We start from the raw sequence: 19,820 nt of genomic DNA on the forward strand, positions 1-19,820 counted from the left end.
AACTAGATTTTTTTCGCTACAGAGAACTAAGATTCTCCTCTACTTAAAAATACTATTTTTCTCTAATTTGCCTCCCCCCTAGTATTTCACTCTGGTGGGGTAGAGTGAGTGCCGTGGTCTTTTGCTTACTACTTCAACTTTATGAGTGTAAGCCTGTCGTCCTTGTCAGTTGACAGACGGGTACGCTGGTCCGTGATGATTCCCCCAGCTGCACTAAACACTCTCTCTGACAAGAGCCTAGCCGCAGGGCAAGCCAACACCTCCAGGGCATACAGCGCAAGTTCGGGCCACGTGTCCAGCTTTGACACCCGGTAGTTGTACGGAGCAGAGGCATCACGGAGGACGGTGGTACAATCGGCTGCATACTCCCTCACCATCTTCTTACAGTGCTCCCTCTGACTCAGCCTGGCTGGGGAGGTGTGACACAGTCTTGCTGGGGAGCCATAAAGCTGGCAAAGGCCTTGGAGAGTGTTCCCCTGCCTGCGCTAAACATGCTGCCTGATCTCCGCGCCTCCCCTTCTACTTGGCCCTCGGAACTGCGCTTTCTGCCACTAGCACTGTCTGATGGGAAGTTTACCATCAGTTTGTCCACCAGGGCCCTGTGGTATTGCATCACTCTCAAACCCCTTTCCTCTTCGGGAATGAGAGTGGAAAGGTTCTCCTTATACCGTGGGTCAAGCAGTGTGTACACCCAGTAATCCATAGTGGCCAGAATGCGTCTAACGCGAGGGTCACGAGAAAGGCATCCTAACATAAAGTCAGCCATGTGTGCCAGGGTACCTGGATGCAACATATGGCTGTCCTCACTAGGAAGATCACTTTGAGTATCCTCCTCCTCCTCAGGCGATACACGCTGAATGGATGAGAGGCAAGCAGCATGGGTACCCTCTGCAGTGGGCCCAGCTGTCTCTTCCTCCTCAGGCTCCTCCCCTTCCTCCTCCTGCTCAACGCGCTGAGATATAGACATGAGGGTGATCTGACTATCCAGCGGCATACTGTCATCCCCTCCGCCTCCGTTTCGGACCGCAAAGCGTCAGCCTTTATGCTTTGCAGGGAACTTCTCAACAGGCATAGCAGGGGAATGGTGATGCTAATGATTGCATCATCGCCGCTCACCATCAGGGTAGACTCCTCAAAGTTTCCAAGGACCTGGCAGATATCTGCCATCCAGGCCCACTCCTCTGTAAAGAATTGTGGAGGCTGACTCCCACTACGCCGCCCATGTTAGAGTTGGTATTCCACTATAGCTCTACGCTGCTCATACAGCTGGGACAACACATGGAGCATAGAGTTCCACCGTGTGGGCACGTCGCAAAGCAGTCGGTGCACTGGCAGATTAAAGCGACACAGGGTGGCAGCGTCCGTGTTGGACTTGCAGAAATGTGCGCTGACCCGGCGCACCTTGCCAAGGAGGTCTGACAAGTATGGGTAGCCTTCCAGAAATCGCTGTACCACCAAGTTAAAGATGTGGGCCAGGCATGGCACGTGCGTGAGGCTGCTGAGCACCAGGTTACGGCCGTTGTCACACACGACCATGCCCGGTTGCAGGTTCAGTGGCGAAAGCCAGCGGTCTGCTCTGTCAGACCGTGCAACAGTTCGTGGGCCGTGTGCCTCTTCTCTCCTAAGCTGAGTAGTTTCAGCACGGCCTGCTGACGCTTGCCCACCACTGTGCTGCAGCGCCGCGTGACACCGACTGCTGGTGACGTGCTGCTGCTGACACGTCTTGATTGCGAGGTAGAGGTTGCGTTGGAGGAGTAGGAGTGTGGTTTAGTTGAGGTGGCATCCACCGCCGCAGAAACCAGCACCGATCTGGGGCCCACAATTCTGGAGGTGGGTAGGACATGAGCGGTCCCAGCCTCCACTAAATTCACCCAATGTGCCGTCAGGGAGATATAGTGGCCCTGCCCACCTGTGTTTGTCCACGTGTCCATTGTTAAGTGGACCTTGCCAGTAACCGAGTTGGTGAGGGTGCGTACAATGTTGCGTGAGACGTGGTTGTGCAGGGTGGGATGACACTCCGTGAAAAATAGTGGCGACTGGGGACAGAGTAGCGCGGGGCTGCCGCCGCCATCATGTTTTTGAAAGCCTCCGTTTCCACAAGCCTGTAGGGGGAGCATCTCCAGGCTGATCAATTTGGCTATGTGGACATTTAAAGCTTGAGCGTGCGGGTGCGTGGCGGCGTATTTGCGCTTTCGCTCCAACGATTGTCTTAGCGACAGCTGGACGCTGCGCTGAGAGACATTGCTGGATGGGGCCGAGGAGAGCGGAGGTGAGGGTGTAGGTCCAGGCCAGGAGAAGCTCGTGCCTGTGTCGTGAGAGGTAGGTTGGATCTCAGTGTCAGCTTGGGGCCCAGGGGGAGAGGCAGTGGCGCAAGCCGGAGGCGGTGAACGGCCTTCGTCCTACCTTGTGGGGTGCTTGGCCATCATATGCCTGTGCATGCTGGTGGGGGTTAGGCTGGTGGTGGTGGCTCCCCGGCTGATCTTGGCATGACACAGGTTGCGCTCCACTGTTCGCCGGTCGTCCGCGGTCTTAGTGAAAAACTACCACACCTTAGAGCACCTTGGCCTCTGCAGGGTGGCTTGGCGCGATGGGGTGCTTTGGAAAACAGCTGGTGGATTATTCGCTCTGGCCCTGCCTCTACCCCTGGCCACCCCACTGCCTCTTCCAACCTGTCCTGCGGCTGCAATTGCCTGCCCCTCTGAAGACCTGCCCTCAGTTGGCTTATCACACCCGGTGGGGTCAGTCACCTCATCGTCCTGCTGCTCTTCCTCCGAATCCTCTGTGCGCTCCTCCCTCGGACTTACTGCCCTTACTACTACCTCACTGATAGACAACTGTGTCTCATCGTCATCGTCCTCCTCACCCACTGAAAGCTCTTGAGACAGTTGACGGAAGTCCCCAGCCTCATCCCCCGGACCCCAGGAACTTTCCAAAGGTTGGGCATCGGTCACGACAAACTCCTCCGGTGGGAAAGGAACCATAGTTGCCCAATCTGGGCAGGGGCCCGAGAACAGTTCCTGGGAGTCTGCCTGCTCCTCAGAATGTGTCATTTTCATGGAGTGAGGAGGCTGGGAGGAAGGAGGAGCAGCAGCCAGAGGATTCAGAGTTGCAGCAGTGGACGGCGTAGAAGACTGGGTGGTCGATAGATTGCTGGATGCACTGTCTGCCATCCACTACAGGACCTGCTCACACTGCTCGGTTTTTAATAAAGGTCTACGACGTGGACCCAAAAATTGGGATATGAAGCTAGGGACCCCAGAAACTGTCCTCTCTCCCACTCCCAAAGCAGCCGGCTGTGATTCGCCTGGACCAGGAACTCGACCTTTACCCACACCCTCACTTGGAATGCTGCGTCCTCGCCCGCGTCCATGTCCTCTATCCCTACCCCTACCCCTACCCTCAGCATGGTGGATTAGGAATAGAGCCGACACTGAGCGCTGTGAAAATTTATTTGAATTATTGCCACGCAGTTGGTGCCTGCCAACGGTTATACAACGCAAAAAGAAGCCTGAGATAAATTATAAGGAAGGATGCAAGCAGGACTAGCTGTGCACTATGCAGTTGAGATTCACCTCAAGTCCCACAGGCCACGCAGTAATGTTCACTGGGTTACAAGCAGACGTAAAAAAGGATTCCTTTTTTAAAATTAGTTTTTCTCCAATGCAATGCAGGCAATGGAGCGTCTATTGGACTCTCCCTCTATGGCTGTCTGGCACCGCACACTGCGCCGGCAGCTGACTGGTAACACAGAGTGGAGAAAAATGTTTGTGCTTTTTAAACATGCAGTTGGAGGCAGAGAGCGCTTACGTTACACTAACTGCCCCCAGCAAAAAATGACACTGAAGGCTAAACTGAGGCCTTGCAGTGCACTATGCAGTAGAGATTCACCTCAAGTCCCACAGGCCATGCAGTAATGTGCACTGGGTTACAAGCAGACGTAAAACAGAAGTCCTTTTTTACAATTAGTTTTTCTGCAATGCAATGCAGGCAATTGAGCGTGTATTGGACTCTCCCTGTCAGGATTGGCTGCTATCGGGGTCGCTGTGGCCGCACGGCAGACGCTGTCGCCACTGCTGCAATTGCACGATGCAGGGGGACTCCTACGCTGGTCATCACTCCTGCCTGCCCGGCTCCTACATGGCGCAGAGGTGCTAGGAGCATAGCAGCTGCTGCCCGGCGCTGTGTTCCTGTTTCCATGGCAGCCTGCTGCATCTCCACTGACCTAGCCTGGTCTGCTAGTGCTGAGGGAGGTTCTCCCAGCCTTTCTGATTATCATGCTGCTGTCCGATGCTCCGCCCCAATCAGCTGCTGGGGCGGGAGCTCTGACAGCATTTAAACCCCTCAGTTGCTTCCTGACACTGCCAGTGTTTGTATAGGCTTCCTTGCACTCACCAGCGTTACCTTGTAGTCCTGTTTATTAGTGTATTGACTTCAGCTTTTTCCCTGACCTGACTTTGTCTCCTCCTTCTGTACTGCGTCTCTCCGAACTGACTTTAAGTGCTTGACCTTTGGCTTGCTCTTGGACTGGTTTGCTGGTTTCCCTTTGTGCATCGCTCTGGTTGTCTGTTTGTCTGTCCATTTGCTTTCTGTTTCCAGGGATTGTGGATTTCCCCAGCATTCCCCTAGCCAGTGTAGGGACCGTCGCCCAGTTGCCCGCCTGGGGTTAGCCAGGAGTGGAGGCAAGTAGGCAGGGACAGGGGTTGTGGGCTACGTTGCAGGGACCCCCGACTCCTGGTTTCCTGACACTCCCTCTATGGCTGTTTGGCACCATACACTGCGCCGGCAGCTGACTGGTAACACAGTGCGTTGTAAAAAATTTGTGGTTTCTTGGCGTACACTTAGAGGCAGACAGCGCTGAAGTTACGCTAAGTTCGGACAGAAAAACATTTAAATGAAGGCTGCACGCAGGCCTTGCTGTGCACTATGCAGTTTGGATGGACGTGAAGTCCCACAGGCCACGCAGGCAAATGCACTGGGTCAACGGTAGCCATAAAAAGGATTTATTTTTTAAATGTCCTTTTTTTTTCTATGCAATGCAGGCTGAGGCTATGCAGTGTGTATTGCACTTTCAATCTATGGGTGTCGGGCACACCGTGAACGTCTGAGACAGCACACGTATAACAGAGCGGTGTAAAAAATTTGTGGTTTCTTGGCGTACACTTGGAGACAGACAGCACTGATGTTATGCTAACTGCGGACAAAAAAATATTTAAATGAAGGCTGCTCGCAGGCTCTGCTGTGCAATACTGCGGTACTACAACTCCCAGCAACCACGGAGTTAAATGCACACGGTCACAGGTAGCCCTAAGAAGGACCGTTGGGGTTCTTGTAGACAGGATTCTACACTACCATTGTCCCTGCCTGACCAATACTACCCCTATACTCAAGTACAGACTGCAGCCTGAGAACGCTATAGCCTGCACGCCCGATATACATTAAAAAAAAAAGTGCAAAGCTGCTCATAGCAGCCACAACAGTAATGCACTAGGTGAGCTGTGGCCCTAAGAAGGACCTTTGTGGTTCTTGAAGACGCTAACACTCTCCCTATAGCAGCAGCACTATCCCTGATCTCTCTTAGCGTCTGTCTGTGGCAAGCCGCTGGCTGGCCCACTTTAAATACTCGGCGGTCACTTGATCTTGTCAGCCACTCACTGCAGGGGGGGTGGGATAGGGCTGGAAAGTCACAGGAGGAAATTGTAATGCCTTCCCTGTGTTACTATTGGCCAGAAAATGGCGCAAATTTCTCAGGGAAGGAAATGGAATTGACTCGAACACTGCGTGGTGCTCGTCTCAAGTACCCTAATACTCGAACGAGCATCAAGCTCGGATGAGTACGCTCGCTCCTCTCTACTAAACATCGTCAGCCAATCAGCGTTCTTTGGGAGGTGCACATCGGACAACTGAACGCCTCCAAACAAGTTGGCACTTTGTTGTTTTCTTTCCACTCAATTCTATTAACACGAGTCGATAATTCAGCCAAAAATTATAATTTTGAAACCCCCACAGATCAGCTGGTTAAAGAGGACGCAGCACTTATGTGAGCGCTGCACCTTCAAGTGAATGGTATCAGCCGCTATACCAGGCACCACCACTATAAAATGTACGGCACTGTGCTGGTATGGACTGGACTGATGTGGCCATGGTGCTCACCCAGCTGTTACATCCCTGTTTGGAAAGGACTTGGCTTCCAAGCCTACACCATATCAACCTTGTGCACCTCAGATGTAAATGTCCGTCCTGGAGTGCTACGGGGTTATCAGATAATTTTGTTTAATTGGATGGCAGAAATTGTGTAGAATTGGTATAATGAGAAGTTGTATATAGTAACTCAGCGAGATTCAAGTTAACATAAAGGTGGACATATATTAAAATACTGAACAGGTCTGATTACTAAAGTAATTATGTTGGAATGTTTCAGAAAATAGGAGGCACTGAGACACACCTTGTGATGTTCTATACATTATCATTTACCCGAGGGTACTGCTTTATATTCAATATATATAGAAGAGGCTCTGCTGTCATCAAAAGTACTGGGAGTGGGGGAGATAGATGGAACCTTCGCTACTTCTCCTATCTTCCATAACGCATGAAGTTGGACAAGACAACTTGACACCCTTGAATTCTGACAAGCCAGATTTCTCCTAAACTCCATCCATTGCCAGCGCACGCTACCACAGCGTTATCGGACAGTAGGGGGCTAACGATACATTTCTAAAACGGTAAATATATCTTTGCATAATAAACCTTGCAACTTTCTAATATTGTTACATTTCCTCACTATTTTCAATATTTTCTGTGTGTCAGAGCCTTTTCTGAGTTTACACTTGCAACTGTAAGGGCTACAGATGAGCGAACGTACTCGTTTTGAGTAATTGCTCGATCGAGCATCGCTATTTTCGAGTACCTGGCTACTCGGGTGCAAAGATTTGGGGGGCGCCGGGGAGTGGGGGATGGCGTGGTGGAGAGGAGGGTAGCAGTGGGGAACAGGGGGGAGCTCTCTCTCTCTAACTCTCCCCCCCACTCCCCTCTGCAAGCCCCCCCCCCCCCGCTCACCCACGGCGCCCCCCGAATCTTTTCACCCGAGTAGAGAAGTACTCGAAAATCGCGGTGTTTGAGTGAAAAAGGGGCGTGGCAGAGTACGTTCGCTCATCTCTAGTAAGGGCTCATGCGTACAATGCTGCGAGTATATTCCAGCGTTGTACGCATCGCAGCCCATATGCTTTGCCAGCAGACAGCCAGCAGAGATTGTGTAGGGCTGCAGTTGGCACTGCGTATGTCCAAGAATATGATATCACTGACATGCGCAGTGTGTTTTTTTTTTTTTAAAACTCCCCGCTCTGAACAGAGTATTTAAACGCTTCTAATATGAAATGCCTACGTATGGACACGGTTTCATACTCAGCCCATACAAGGGCTGCATTTGATACGCAGGAGAAAAAGAGCGTGCTGCAATTTATTTCTCCTGCGTATTGATACACAGTGTCCACACGTAGGTGTGAATGGAAGAATGAAAGTCCATTGCCTTTCTTGCCTCCATTCACTGCGTGTTACTCACGGGAAATACACGTGTGTAATACACAGTGACAGTACACCCGTGTGAATGAACCGTTAGGGTGGCTCCACACACAGCAGTGTTTACAAAACATGCTTGCAGTTATTGATGCAGTTCTTTTTCTCTCCAGGCCTGACGTGGATCCTTGGCCATAAGGAGATGATCATTTTTGGGGGGGATTTTCATTTCCACTTTTCAAAAGCCATAACATTTCTCTTTTTTTGTTGACAAGGCTGTATGTGGGCTTCTTTTTTGCATGACGCTCTGTAGTTTTGATTGGGTACGTATAATGCGTTGTATGACTTTGATTAATTTTCTTTTGAGGGCAGTGAGAAAAAGCACCTCAATTCTGCCTTTGCTTTTTTTTTTTTTTTTACATAGTTATGCTAATTTCACACGGGCGAGTGCGATATCTGACCGTGAAACTCAGCCTGATATTGTGCTCGTCAATGCACTTTTTCCCCACGAGATGTTTTGTGTATTTGCATATATACTTTCCTATATGTTACAGGAGGAGAGAAGGGGAGGAGGGTCATGACGGAAAGCTTTATATATACTACAGGAGGAAAGAAAGTAAAGGAGCACATGATGGAAACCTTTATATATGCTACAGCATGAGAAAAGGGAGTGGAGGACATGATAACATTGAGTTCATTGTATGCCGCAAAGTAAATAACGATGCGGCGTGGGACTGGGGGCAGGAAAGGAAAAGGTTAAAGAGCGAACTTAGGTAAAGGGGGTGGAGCTAAGACAGGAAGGAGACAGCCAGAGAGCGGGAAAGAGCACAAACGGCTTGGACAGTAAAGAAGAAGGTCGTAGAAGAGCAGACGAGAGTGAGAGAGCAACCAAAGCAACTAAAGCAAGACCAAGAGCGCAGAAGACAGGAGATTCAAGTGGAAAGAAGCCGGCGGAAGGTGGAGAAGGACGGAAGAATCGGGTGGAAGACACAAACAGCGGCAGACAGAAGAGAGAAGATGGACAGCTTACCTTCGATGATTCAAGAAGCGGTGAAGCAAGACGGCACCGGATGGCTAGAGGAGCTGATGACAAGCTGCAGGATGACCGCGAACTCCACGGAGCCAGTCGGGCTGGAGGAACAGCTCCAGAGGCCCGGGGAGGACGCCGCCAGCGGGAACGAGGCGCCGCGAGGTAGGCCGCGCTGAAGAAACAGCCCCCCAGCAGGATTAAGCTCTAGCCCAGCAGCAAAACGGGGAGGAGGACGAGGTACCTAGACAGCGCAGTCCGGAGGGGTACCGGAAGGGCGACAGACGAAATGGCGCCGGGACCAAGGAGTACGGCGGGAGGTCCGACTGGGGAAGTGCAGCGGTCGGCACTAATAGGTGATCCGGAGCGGAGGGAACAGCGGTTCGGCAGCTTTAACAGGCTCCGGACCGCAGCTTCAGCGCGCGGCCGGGCGCAGGATTTCAATGCCGGAAAGAGGTGAGCGGATACCAAGCAGCGAGAGGAGCAGGGAAGCGCGCGGTAAGGCCGCACGTCCTCTCAAAATGGCGGCGCAGCGCGCGGGGGGCGCAAGGATCACAAAGGGCGAACTATAGAGGAAGCCCGCGCATCGGGGGGGGGGAGGAGGAAGGAGAGCTCGAAGGGGAAGCCAGGAAGCAGGGTCCCATACAAACCCCGGCCACAAAGCCCAGGGAGTACTAGTGGGTCTAGCAGCAGCGGGGGGAGGGGCGGCAGCTTACGGTACAATCCACTAGAGTCCCTCAGCTCAGGGATAGAGTGCCACGCAGAGAGTTAGAGACCTGCCAACAGGCAGTGCGGCACATTTGGGATTAGAGCCAGGAGACACCCAGAACCACGGCCCACTCCATTATGGCCATACCGCGGGCACATCGGCCACCACCCACCATATGTCAGCCGCCACCAACGCAGCCGGCGCGTACAGGCGCTACTACGTTAATTCACACTACATAACCCCCCCAGTAGAGCCCGTAGACTACCCCCCCACACATAATCAGCCGCACCGCAGGAGCTCTAAAAGACAGTGTCAGGGGGCCAGGCGCAGGCAGAGAGAGCGTGCTAGTTAGGAGAGGCAGGACCGAGAGTTCACGCTCAGCTAGAGCAGGCAAGGGTAGAGCGCAGCGGCAGGGCGCGCGAGTCAAGCGGGGAGGAGGGGAGCGGTAACCAAGCCGAGCCCTACCAGTTGGAGGAACAACCACGGCGGCCGGACCCACAGCCATCCCTTTATAGGAAGGTCCGGGAACGACGCAGGTGGCAGGACCTCCCGCAGGATCGGTCAGGGCAAGACCAGCCTGCCACATCGCAATCAGACAGCATGAGGAGGGCTCTGCATACGAGTGGTCGGCAGCCCACGCAGAAATTGAGCCGGAACCGCGGGAGCGGTACAGCAAGGATATCACCCTTGGCAACGCCGAAGGTCGGTCCATTTGGTGAGTCCACATTATACGATGTTTGAAAAAATGTTACAGATTGGTGTCTGTGCTAAGGTTGCTGTTGAGCAAGAGTGATATGGCTCAACAGCGGGTATTAAAGTTAAAAAAAAAAAAAAAAAAGGTATAGATCCCGCAACGGTTGCGGAGAATGGTGATTTGGTGTCTGTTCTAAGGTCGCTGTTGAGCAAGATTTATACAAAAAAGGGCTTTTAGTGTCCTGTGTGGCTCCAGGGGGTGCAGGCCCGCCTGTGGTAAATACTGGATTTGGCTCAACAGCGGGTACAGAAGGTGATCCAACCGTTGGTTGGCAATATGTGGATTCTCTGTTCTGTGGTGTGGCCCCTCTGGGGGCAGGTCTGCCTGATGATACGGTTGAGAAAATTAAGTACGGTGTTTACATTGATATATGGTCCTTGCTATCAGCGGACCACGTGATGGTGGAAAAAGAGCGGACGATGGAGCGTGGTGCTTATAAAAAACCTAAAATTAAAACTTTTGGAAACTGGTTACAAGCGTATTTGGTTCTGGTGCAGGTGACATGCCAGCATCAGCCGCTCAAAGCTCCAGGATACAGGCTGCCGCAGCCTGGTGGCGCTATGGTGTAGATTTTAGACGTATAGCTGATTCTAGCACAGCGACCCGCTAAGACTTCCTTTCTCGGGGGAGCCACGGGGGGGCGCATCTCAGCCACCCGCGGCCTCTCCTAGGCCAAACGGCTCTTGTTGGTGGGTACAACAAGGGCTACTGCAGATTTTATTTCCGTACGCTTACCAACAGTCACCACTTTATGCCCTAACTTAAGATCGGCAAGAGACGATATTGAGTTAGCTTAAAAAAAAAAAAAAAAAAAAAAAAAAAAAAATTATTAAATAAATAAATGGGCCGCATGGTCGGCCTGTTTCAAGGACTCATCATTGAAGACTTGCGCGTGTCCCCATTGGGTCTGGCACCCAAGAAGGAAACCGGGGAATTTTTTCGCGGGATCCATCATTTATCTTTCCCAAGCTCGGATCGGTAAATGATGGCATCTAAAAAGAAGCAGCGGTAGCCTATACTTCTTTCGACCGCGCAATACGGCTAGTGAAGGCAGCGGGCAGGTTTGCCCAGCTGGCAAAACAGACAAGAATCGGCATTTCGACTGCTTCCATTTCACCCAGATGGCTTCAACTTTAGGAAGCAGAATCGAGGTTCCAATTTTTCTTCGACATGTGATTAACGACGGGATGCTCAATTTCATGGTATTTTCGAGTTAGTCAGTTCTTTCCTTGAGTGGATGTTAAAGCATGAGACGGGCATCACATCGGTAATACATCAGTTGGATAATTTTTTGGTCGTCGGTTCAAAACGTCAGGTGAAGGTGGGTTTCTGATGGAAAATTGTCAGAGGCTAATGCGTTTAGCGGGGGCCCCATGGTCTGAAGAGAAGACATGGGGCCCGGCCACGTGTTTGCGCTGCCTAAGGATAGAGATCGATTCGGTGGAAAGGGTGTTGGCTTCGGCAAGTGGTTGGCGATGTGGCTCGATGTTAAAAAGCAACGTTACGACAAATCAGGTTTTTGTTGGGTTTATTAAATTTCGCTTACAAAGTGATCTCCATGGGGCGGCCGTTTACCAGGCAATTATCGCTGGCGACTGTGGGGGTCCGCGAACCACACCATGTCGTGCGGGTTACGACGGGAATAAAGCAGATTTGCATATAGGTAGGGTGTTCCTTCATTCTTTCAACGGGCAGGTGGTATGCCTGAGGGAAGAGGTGGAATGCACTGAAACCAGCTTGCGCGCCGACGCAGCCGTTTCGGGCGGTGTCGGAGTATTCTTTAACAACCATCGGTGCAGGGAGTCCTGGCCAAGGTCATGGAGAGAGAAGCGGTAAAATATCACGTTGCTGGAGTCCTTCTCTGTAGTGGTGGCGATTGAGTCATGGGAATCAGAGTTACTGGATCAAAAAAAAAAAAAAAAAAAAAAAAAAAAAGGTCGCAGGTGGTAGTAAGATGTTTGAAAGGTAATATGTATTTGCGTGCAAAACATGTTCCTAGTTGTGACAAAGGAGCAGCTGACGCACTCTCTCGTTCGCGGATGGAACTGGTTCAGGGAGCGGCACCTATAGGCGAATGCCGAGGGGGTACGCTGCCCGCTTTCCTTATGGAGTCTGGCAGAGGAGAGTTGCGGAAGCTGGTGGAGGCACTGGTGGCGGTTACAACGTAAAAAATTCTAATTCAGTTTGGTCTACATGGTTGAAATTTGTCGACATTGGATATGTTGACGGAGTTGCGTGGTAGATGGTTATCGGTTGGAGCGGCAAGAAAACACTTGGCTTGCAAAAATTACACTGAATGCTAGACGTGACTAAAGAATTTGCGTTACAACAATATAGTTCGTAGTTTGGAAGAAAAAAGTTTTCTTACGGATACGCGCCGACCTATTATGGTTTCATGGTTAATTAAGTTATTGACGGGTATGTTCGGATGAATACGATACGTTTGTGTTCAGGTGCTGGCGTTTGCCGCAGTTTTGCGATCGGTGAGATAGTCCCGGCTAGCTAAGTAAAGCTGGGGTGTTACGGGTATATGATGTTATTACTACGGGAGCATCGATCCGGATAGATTCCAGGAAGTCGCAAACAGAGGGTATGGTAGAGGTGAGTGGATCGCTATTAATCGAGGGGGGATGCAAGGGTGTCCAGTGGAGGTGATGGACCAGTATATATAATAAAAAATAATAAAAAAAAAAAAAAAAAACCCATAGTGAACAGTTATTAGTACGCGAGGCCAGGCCCCCTCCCTCACCCGTTTTCCAATTTTCGGCGGTTTTTTGGCAGTCGGCGTAAAAGAAGTGTGGTGTGGATCCGGGGGAATTTGGAACCCAATCATGTAGAACGGGGGCTGCGACGACAGCGGATGCTCTCGGCATGACGGAAAGGGGGGTTTGAAGCGGTTGATGATAATCGCAGGGGTATAAATCGTACGTAAGACCGGAACGTACTGTGGAAGGATCCATGGTCACGGATTAGCTGGTAGTTGCCGTCATACCTCGGTTTTCATTACAGGTGGGTTTTTTCGGGGTGCGTTAGTTGGGATGGGTTGTTGGTAATTACGGGGGTATTTGCTAGGTCTATTTCTTTCAGCCTCGGAACCGGGCACGTTGGATTGTCGGACATTCTATTATTTATTGGGTCGAGAGAAGAGCGGCTACTCGACCTAGGGAGAGGAATCTAGGTCTGAGTGGCGCTCTCATAAACTGGATCGGGGTACGTGGGCTGCAAAGGCCCAGGATGTTGCAATTTGTCCTGGAGATAAGCAGGTGGACCCCCTGGAGAGTCATACTGGTCGTTCACGCCGGGGGGAACGACTTAGGAAAACAAAGATGATAAATCTAAGGATGTCCAGGTTCGTGCAATAGTTGGGCGGAGTGGCAGTCCGCCACTTGGAGCTGGAGGACAAGGAGAGAGGAGCATTAAGGGATGATGGTGTGCACCTCAACGAGGTGGGACTGGATACCTTTTTGTCAGGACTATAAGACGGAATGGAGATGGCGTTGGCTCGGGTTGGCGTTGGTGGGGGCGGGATGCGCCATAGGTATACGGCGCATACCGCGTGGCCGGAAGCTTCCCATGCGGGCTACGGCGTAGAGGAAGGTTTTCAAGCCCAAGGGAGATACAGGGGCTTACAAACGTCCTGTGGCCGTTACGGTTTTAAGAATTGCAGCAGTTTACGGCATGGGAAGGTGTTAGACAGAAGATAGTTAAATTAAGTGAAATTAAGTTAAATGGAAGATTAAAATATGTTTTAAATATGCTAATAAAGCTGTGGCCAACCCACGTTTCAAGCAAGAAGGTGTAAGTATATGTTTGTTATAGGTAAGTGAGCATACAGTTAAGATTAGGGTGCCCCCAGTCTTGTATGCCGCAAAGTAAATAACGATGCGGCGTGGGACTGGGGGCAGGAAAGGAAAAGGTTAAAGAGCGAACTTAGGTAAAGGGGGTGGAGCTAAGACAGGAAGGAGACAGCCAGAGAGCGGGAAAGAGCACAAACGGCTTGGACAGTAAAGAAGAAGGTCGTAGAAGAGCAGACGCCCACCCACCCGCCCTGGGAGATTGAGGGCAGTAAGGACTTGATGTGGGAGTAAAGGACTGTTCAAGGAAGTTGTCACAGCTGGTGAAGGTAGGCCGGAAGCTTCCCATGCGGGCTACGGCGTAGAGGAAGGTTTTCAAGCCCAAGGGAGATACAGGGGCTTACAAACGTCCTGTGGCCGTTACGGTTTTAAGAATTGCAGCAGTTTACGGCATGGGAAGGTGTTAGACAGAAGATAGTTAAATTAAGTGAAATTAAGTTAAATGGAAGATTAAAATATGTTTTAAATATGCTAATAAAGCTGTGGCCAACCCACGTTTCAAGCAAGAAGGTGTAAGTATATGTTTGTTATAGGTAAGTGAGCATACAGTTAAGATTAGGGTGCCCCCAGTCTTCACATGATGCATATTTTCATTAAGCATGACCTATTTTGTTGCGTACGACGCACCCCGATAGGCCATTGAAGTGAATGGGCCGCGCAAATACGAGGTGTATGCACAGGCAACCTATGTATTCACTGCATATTTGTACCCCATTTTAATGGGCCCATCTGCGTTCTTTTTTACGTACACAAATATACAGGCATAAACTATTTTTAATTGCAATTTGTGCAACCGAAATATAATTACACACGTGTGAACGAGCCCTAATAGTGACCCTGATAGTGGTCCCAGTAAAAATAACGACCCCCCCCACAGTGGCCCAATTAATATTAACCCCTATAGCAATGTTATAATTATAAGCCCGCCCCCCTCAGTAATAATAATAAGCCCCCTCAGTAATAAGTCCCCCCTCAGTAATAATAATAAGCAGCCCCCCCCAGTAATAAGCAGCGTCCCCCCAGTAATAAGCAGTCCCCCTCCCCCCCAGCAATAGGCAGCTTCCCCACCAGTAATAGGCAGCCCCCCAGTAATAGGCAGCCCCCACCCCTCAGTAATAAGCATCTCCCACAACAGTAATAACCAGCCCACTCCACAGTGATAAGCAGCCTCCCCTAGTAATAGGCAGCCGCCCCCAGTAATAGGCATCCCCCTCAGTAATAACCAGCCGCCAGCCCCCCCAATAATAGGCAGCCCCCACCCCTCAGTAATAGGCAGCCCCCACCCCTCAGTAATAGGCAGCCCCCACCCCTCAGTAATAGGCAGCCCCCACCCCTCAGTAATAGGCAGCCCCCACCCCTCAGTAATAGGCAGCCCCCACCCCTCAGAAATAGGCAGCCCCCACCCCTCAGTAATAGGCAGCCCCCACCCCTCAGTAATAGGCAGCCCCCACCCCTCAGTAATAAACAGCCCCCCCTAGTAATAAGCAGCACCCCTCAGTAATAAGCAGCTCCCCAACCCATATACTTACCTCCTCCCTGCTGTCAGCGTCGCTCCCTCTCTGCTTGCCCTGAGCCCGGCGCACACTGTAGTCAGTGTGTAGCCCGACATGCTTCCTCTCCGATTCCTCTCCTGCGGAACTTATGAGCAGGGGACTCGGGGAAGAGGATCCTGGCTGCACACTGACATCAGTGTGCGCCAGGATCAGTGGCAACAGCGCGATTACCAGCGGGGAACCGCGGCACCCCAGCTGGTAATCGCTTCAGTGGTGATACATAGTAACATAGTATGTAAGGCTGAATGAAGACAATGTCCATCTAGTCCAGCCTGTCTATCCTCCTGTGTTGATCCAGAGGAAGGCAAAAAACCCCAAGGGCAGAAGCCAATTAGCCCTTTTGGGGAAAAAATTCCTTCCCGACTCCCTAATGGCAATCAGACTGTTCCCTGGATCAACCCCTAATAGTTCCTACCTGCCTATATACCCGGACTGACAATTAACCTAAGATTCATATCCTTATAATGTCCTTCTTCTCCAGAAAGACATCAAGTCCCCTTTTAAACTCCTCTATGGATCCTGCCATCACCACTTCCTCAGGCAGAGAGTTCCACATTCTAACTGCTCTTACAGTAAAGAATCCCCTTCTATGTTGGTGATGAAACCTCCTTTCCTCTAATCGTAGCGGATGCCCTCTTGTTACCGTCGTGGTCCTGGGTGTAAACAGATCCTGGGAGAGATCCTTGTATCGTCCCCTCATGTATTTATACATGGTTATTTGGTCGCCCCTTAGCCATCTTTTTTCTAGAGTAAATAATCTCAATTTTGATGCCTCTCTGGGTATTCCAGTCCCGTCATTCCATGTATTAGTTTAGTTGCTCTTCTTTGAATCCCCTCAAGCACTGTGACATCTTTCCTGAGCACCGGTGACCAGAACTGTACGCAGTATTCCATGTGGGGTCTGACAAGTGCCTTATATAGTGGGAGGTTAATGTTCTCATCCTTCGCCCCTATACCTCTTTTAATGCACCCCAAGACTTTATTTGCCTTTGTAGCAGCTGACTGGCATTGGTTACTCCAGTTTAGTCAGCACGCCGCGGGCCACATAACATGAGGAAGCGGGCAGGATTCAGCCCGCGGGCCATGTGTTTGATACATGTGTAGAACAAAAGTTCACGGCGGTGCGGTGGACCGGCGGTGAACACCTAAAAGCCAGGTCCGCGGACTGGTGGTTGGGGACCCCTGGCCTAAAGAAATCACAGCGCTCAAACATGGCAGAGTTTCACCCCCACCAAGGACGTCAGCCCACATTTCTACCCTTGTCAGTCAGTGTATTTGTGCCAGACCGGTAAAACACCACTATGGGAAGTCTTTGTGCACCCACAGCATAGGCAGACCCCAGTAAGATTTCTGTAGCAAAAGTATAGGCAGACCCCAGTAAGATTTCTGTAGCAAGAGTATAGGCGGACCCCAGTAACATTTCTGTAGCAAGAGTGTAGGCGAACCCGTCAAACCATTCAGTAGAAACTGCATAGGCTGATCCCAGTAAGATTTCTGTAGCAAGAGTATAGGCGGACCCCTGTAAGATTTCTGTAGCAAGAGTATAGGCGGACCCCTGTAACATTTCTGTAGCAAGAGTATAGGCGGAGCCCTGTAACATTTCTGTAGCAAGAGTATAGGCGGAGCCCTGTAACATTTCTGTAGCAAGAGTATAGGCGGAGCCCTGTAACATTTCTGTAGCAAGAGTATAGGCGGACCCCTGTAACATTTCTGTAGCAAGAGTATAGGCGGACCCCTGTAACATTTCTGTAGCAAGAGTATAGGCGGACCCCTGTAACATTTCTGTAGCAAGAGTATAGGCGGACCCCTGTAACATTTCTGTAGCAAGAGTATAGGCGGACCCCTGTAACATTTCTGTAGCAAGAGTATAGGCGGACCCCTGTAACATTTCTGTAGCAAGAGTATAGGCGGACCCCTGTAACATTTCTGTAGCAAGAGTATAGGCGGACCCCTGTAACATTTCTGTAGCAAGAGTATAGGCGGACCCCTGTAACATTTCTGTAGCAAGAGTATAGGCGGACCCCTGTAACATTTCTGTAGCAAGAGTATAGGCGGACCCCTGTAACATTTCTGTAGCAAGAGTATAGGCGGACCCCTGTAACATTTCTGTAGCAAGAGTGTAGGCGAACCCGTCAAACCATTCAGTAGAAACTGCATAGGCTGATCCCAGTAAGATTTCTGTAGCAAGAGTATAGGCGGACCCCTGTAACATTTCTGTAGCAAGAGTATAGGCGGACCCCTGTAACATTTCTGTAGCAAGAGTATAGGCGGACCCCTGTAACATTTCTGTAGCAAGAGTATAGGCGGACCCCTGTAACATTTCTGTAGCAAGAGTATAGGCGGACCCCTGTAACATTTCTGTAGCAAGAGTATAGGCGGACCCCTGTAACATTTCTGTAGCAAGAGTATAGGCGGACCCCTGTAACATTTCTGTAGCAAGAGTGTAGGCGAACCCGTCAAACCATTCAGTAGAAACTGCATAGGCTGATCCCAGTAAGATTTCTGTAGCAAGAGTATAGGCGGACCCCTGTAACATTTCTGTAGCAAGAGTATAGGCGGACCCCGGTAACATTTCTGTAGCAAGAGTATAGGCGGACCCCTGTAACATTTCTGTAGCAAGAGTATAGGCGGACCCCTGTAACATTTCTGTAGCAAGAGTATAGGCGGACCCCTGTAACATTTCTGTAGCAAGAGTATAGGCGGACCCCTGTAACATTTCTGTAGCAAGAGTATAGGCGGACCCCTGTAACATTTCTGTAGCAAGAGTATAGGCGGACCCCTGTAACATTTCTGTAGCAAGAGTATAGGCGGACCCCTGTAACATTTCTGTAGCAAGAGTATAGGCGGACCCCTGTAACATTTCTGTAGCAAGAGTATAGGCGGACCCCTGTAACATTTCTGTAGCAAGAGTATAGGCGGACCCCTGTAACATTTCTGTAGCAAGAGTATAGGCGGACCCCTGTAACATTTCTGTAGCAAGAGTATAGGCGGACCCCTGTAACATTTCTGTAGCAAGAGTATAGGCGGACCCCTGTAACATTTCTGTAGCAAGAGTATAGGCGGACCCCTGTAACATTTCTGTAGCAAGAGTATAGGCGGACCCCTGTAACATTTCTGTAGCAAGAGTATAGGCGGACCCCTGTAACATTTCTGTAGCAAGAGTATAGGCGGACCCCTGTAACATTTCTGTAGCAAGAGTATAGGCGGACCCCTGTAACATTTCTGTAGCAAGAGTGTAGGCGAACCCGTCAAACCATTCAGTAGAAACTGCATAGGCTGATCCCAGTAAGATTTCTGTAGCAAGAGTATAGGCGGACCCCTGTAACATTTCTGTAGCAAGAGTATAGGCGGACCCCTGTAACATTTCTGTAGCAAGAGTATAGGCGGACCCCTGTAACATTTCTGTAGCAAGAGTATAGGCGGACCCCTGTAACATTTCTGTAGCAAGAGTATAGGCGGACCCCTGTAACATTTCTGTAGCAAGAGTATAGGCGGACCCCTGTAACATTTCTGTAGCAAGAGTATAGGCGGACCCCTGTAACATTTCTGTAGCAAGAGTATAGGCGGACCCCTGTAACATTTCTGTAGCAAGAGTATAGGCGGACCCCTGTAACATTTCTGTAGCAAGAGTATAGGCGGACCCCTGTAACATTTCTGTAGCAAGAGTATAGGCGGACCCCTGTAACATTTCTGTAGCAAGAGTATAGGCGGACCCCTGTAACATTTCTGTAGCAAGAGTATAGGCGGACCCCTGTAACATTTCTGTAGCAAGAGTATAGGCGGACCCCTGTAACATTTCTGTAGCAAGAGTATAGGCGGACCCCTGTAACATTTCTGTAGCAAGAGTGTAGGCGGACCCGTCAAACCATTCAGTAGAAACTGCATAGGCTGATCCCAGTAAGATTTCTGTAGCAAGAGTATAGGCGGACCCCTGTAACATTTCTGTAGCAAGAGTATAGGCGGACCCCTGTAACATTTCCGTAGCAAGAGTATAGGCGGACCCCTGTAACATTTCCGTAGCAAGAGTATAGGCGGACCCCTGTAACATTTCTGTAGCAAGAGTATAGGCGGACCCCTGTAACATTTCTGTAGCAAGAGTATAGGCGGACCCCTGTAACATTTCTGTAGCAAGAGTATAGGCGGACCCCTGTAACATTTCTGTAGCAAGAGTGTAGGCGAACCCGTCAAACCATTCAGTAGAAACTGCATAGGCTGATCCCAGTAAGATTTCTGTAGCAAGAGTATAGGCGGACCCCTGTAACATTTCTGTAGCAAGAGTATAGGCGGACCCCGGTAACATTTCTGTAGCAAGAGTATAGGCGGACCCCTGTAACATTTCTGTAGCAAGAGTATAGGCGGACCCCTGTAACATTTCTGTAGCAAGAGTATAGGCGGACCCCTGTAACATTTCTGT

General features: G+C 50.4%; 1 protein-coding gene across 2 annotated transcripts in view; it reads left to right on the forward strand.

Annotated features, from left to right (window-relative positions):
• The first annotated feature begins 6,540 nt into the window (after window positions 1-6,540).
• LOC136590900 (mycocerosic acid synthase-like polyketide synthase) overlaps window positions 6,541-19,820 on the forward strand; it is a 121,451-nt gene continuing 108,171 nt past the window's right edge. For both annotated transcript variants that reach the window (XM_066588421.1, XM_066588422.1), the window contains exon 1: window positions 6,541-6,719. The gene's annotated coding sequence lies outside the window, so the exon portion shown is untranslated. The remainder of the gene's footprint in view (window positions 6,720-19,820) is intronic.

Source organism: Eleutherodactylus coqui, unplaced genomic scaffold (assembly GCF_035609145.1).
Source record: "Eleutherodactylus coqui strain aEleCoq1 unplaced genomic scaffold, aEleCoq1.hap1 HAP1_SCAFFOLD_53, whole genome shotgun sequence".
NCBI lineage: Eukaryota > Metazoa > Chordata > Amphibia > Anura > Eleutherodactylidae > Eleutherodactylus > Eleutherodactylus coqui.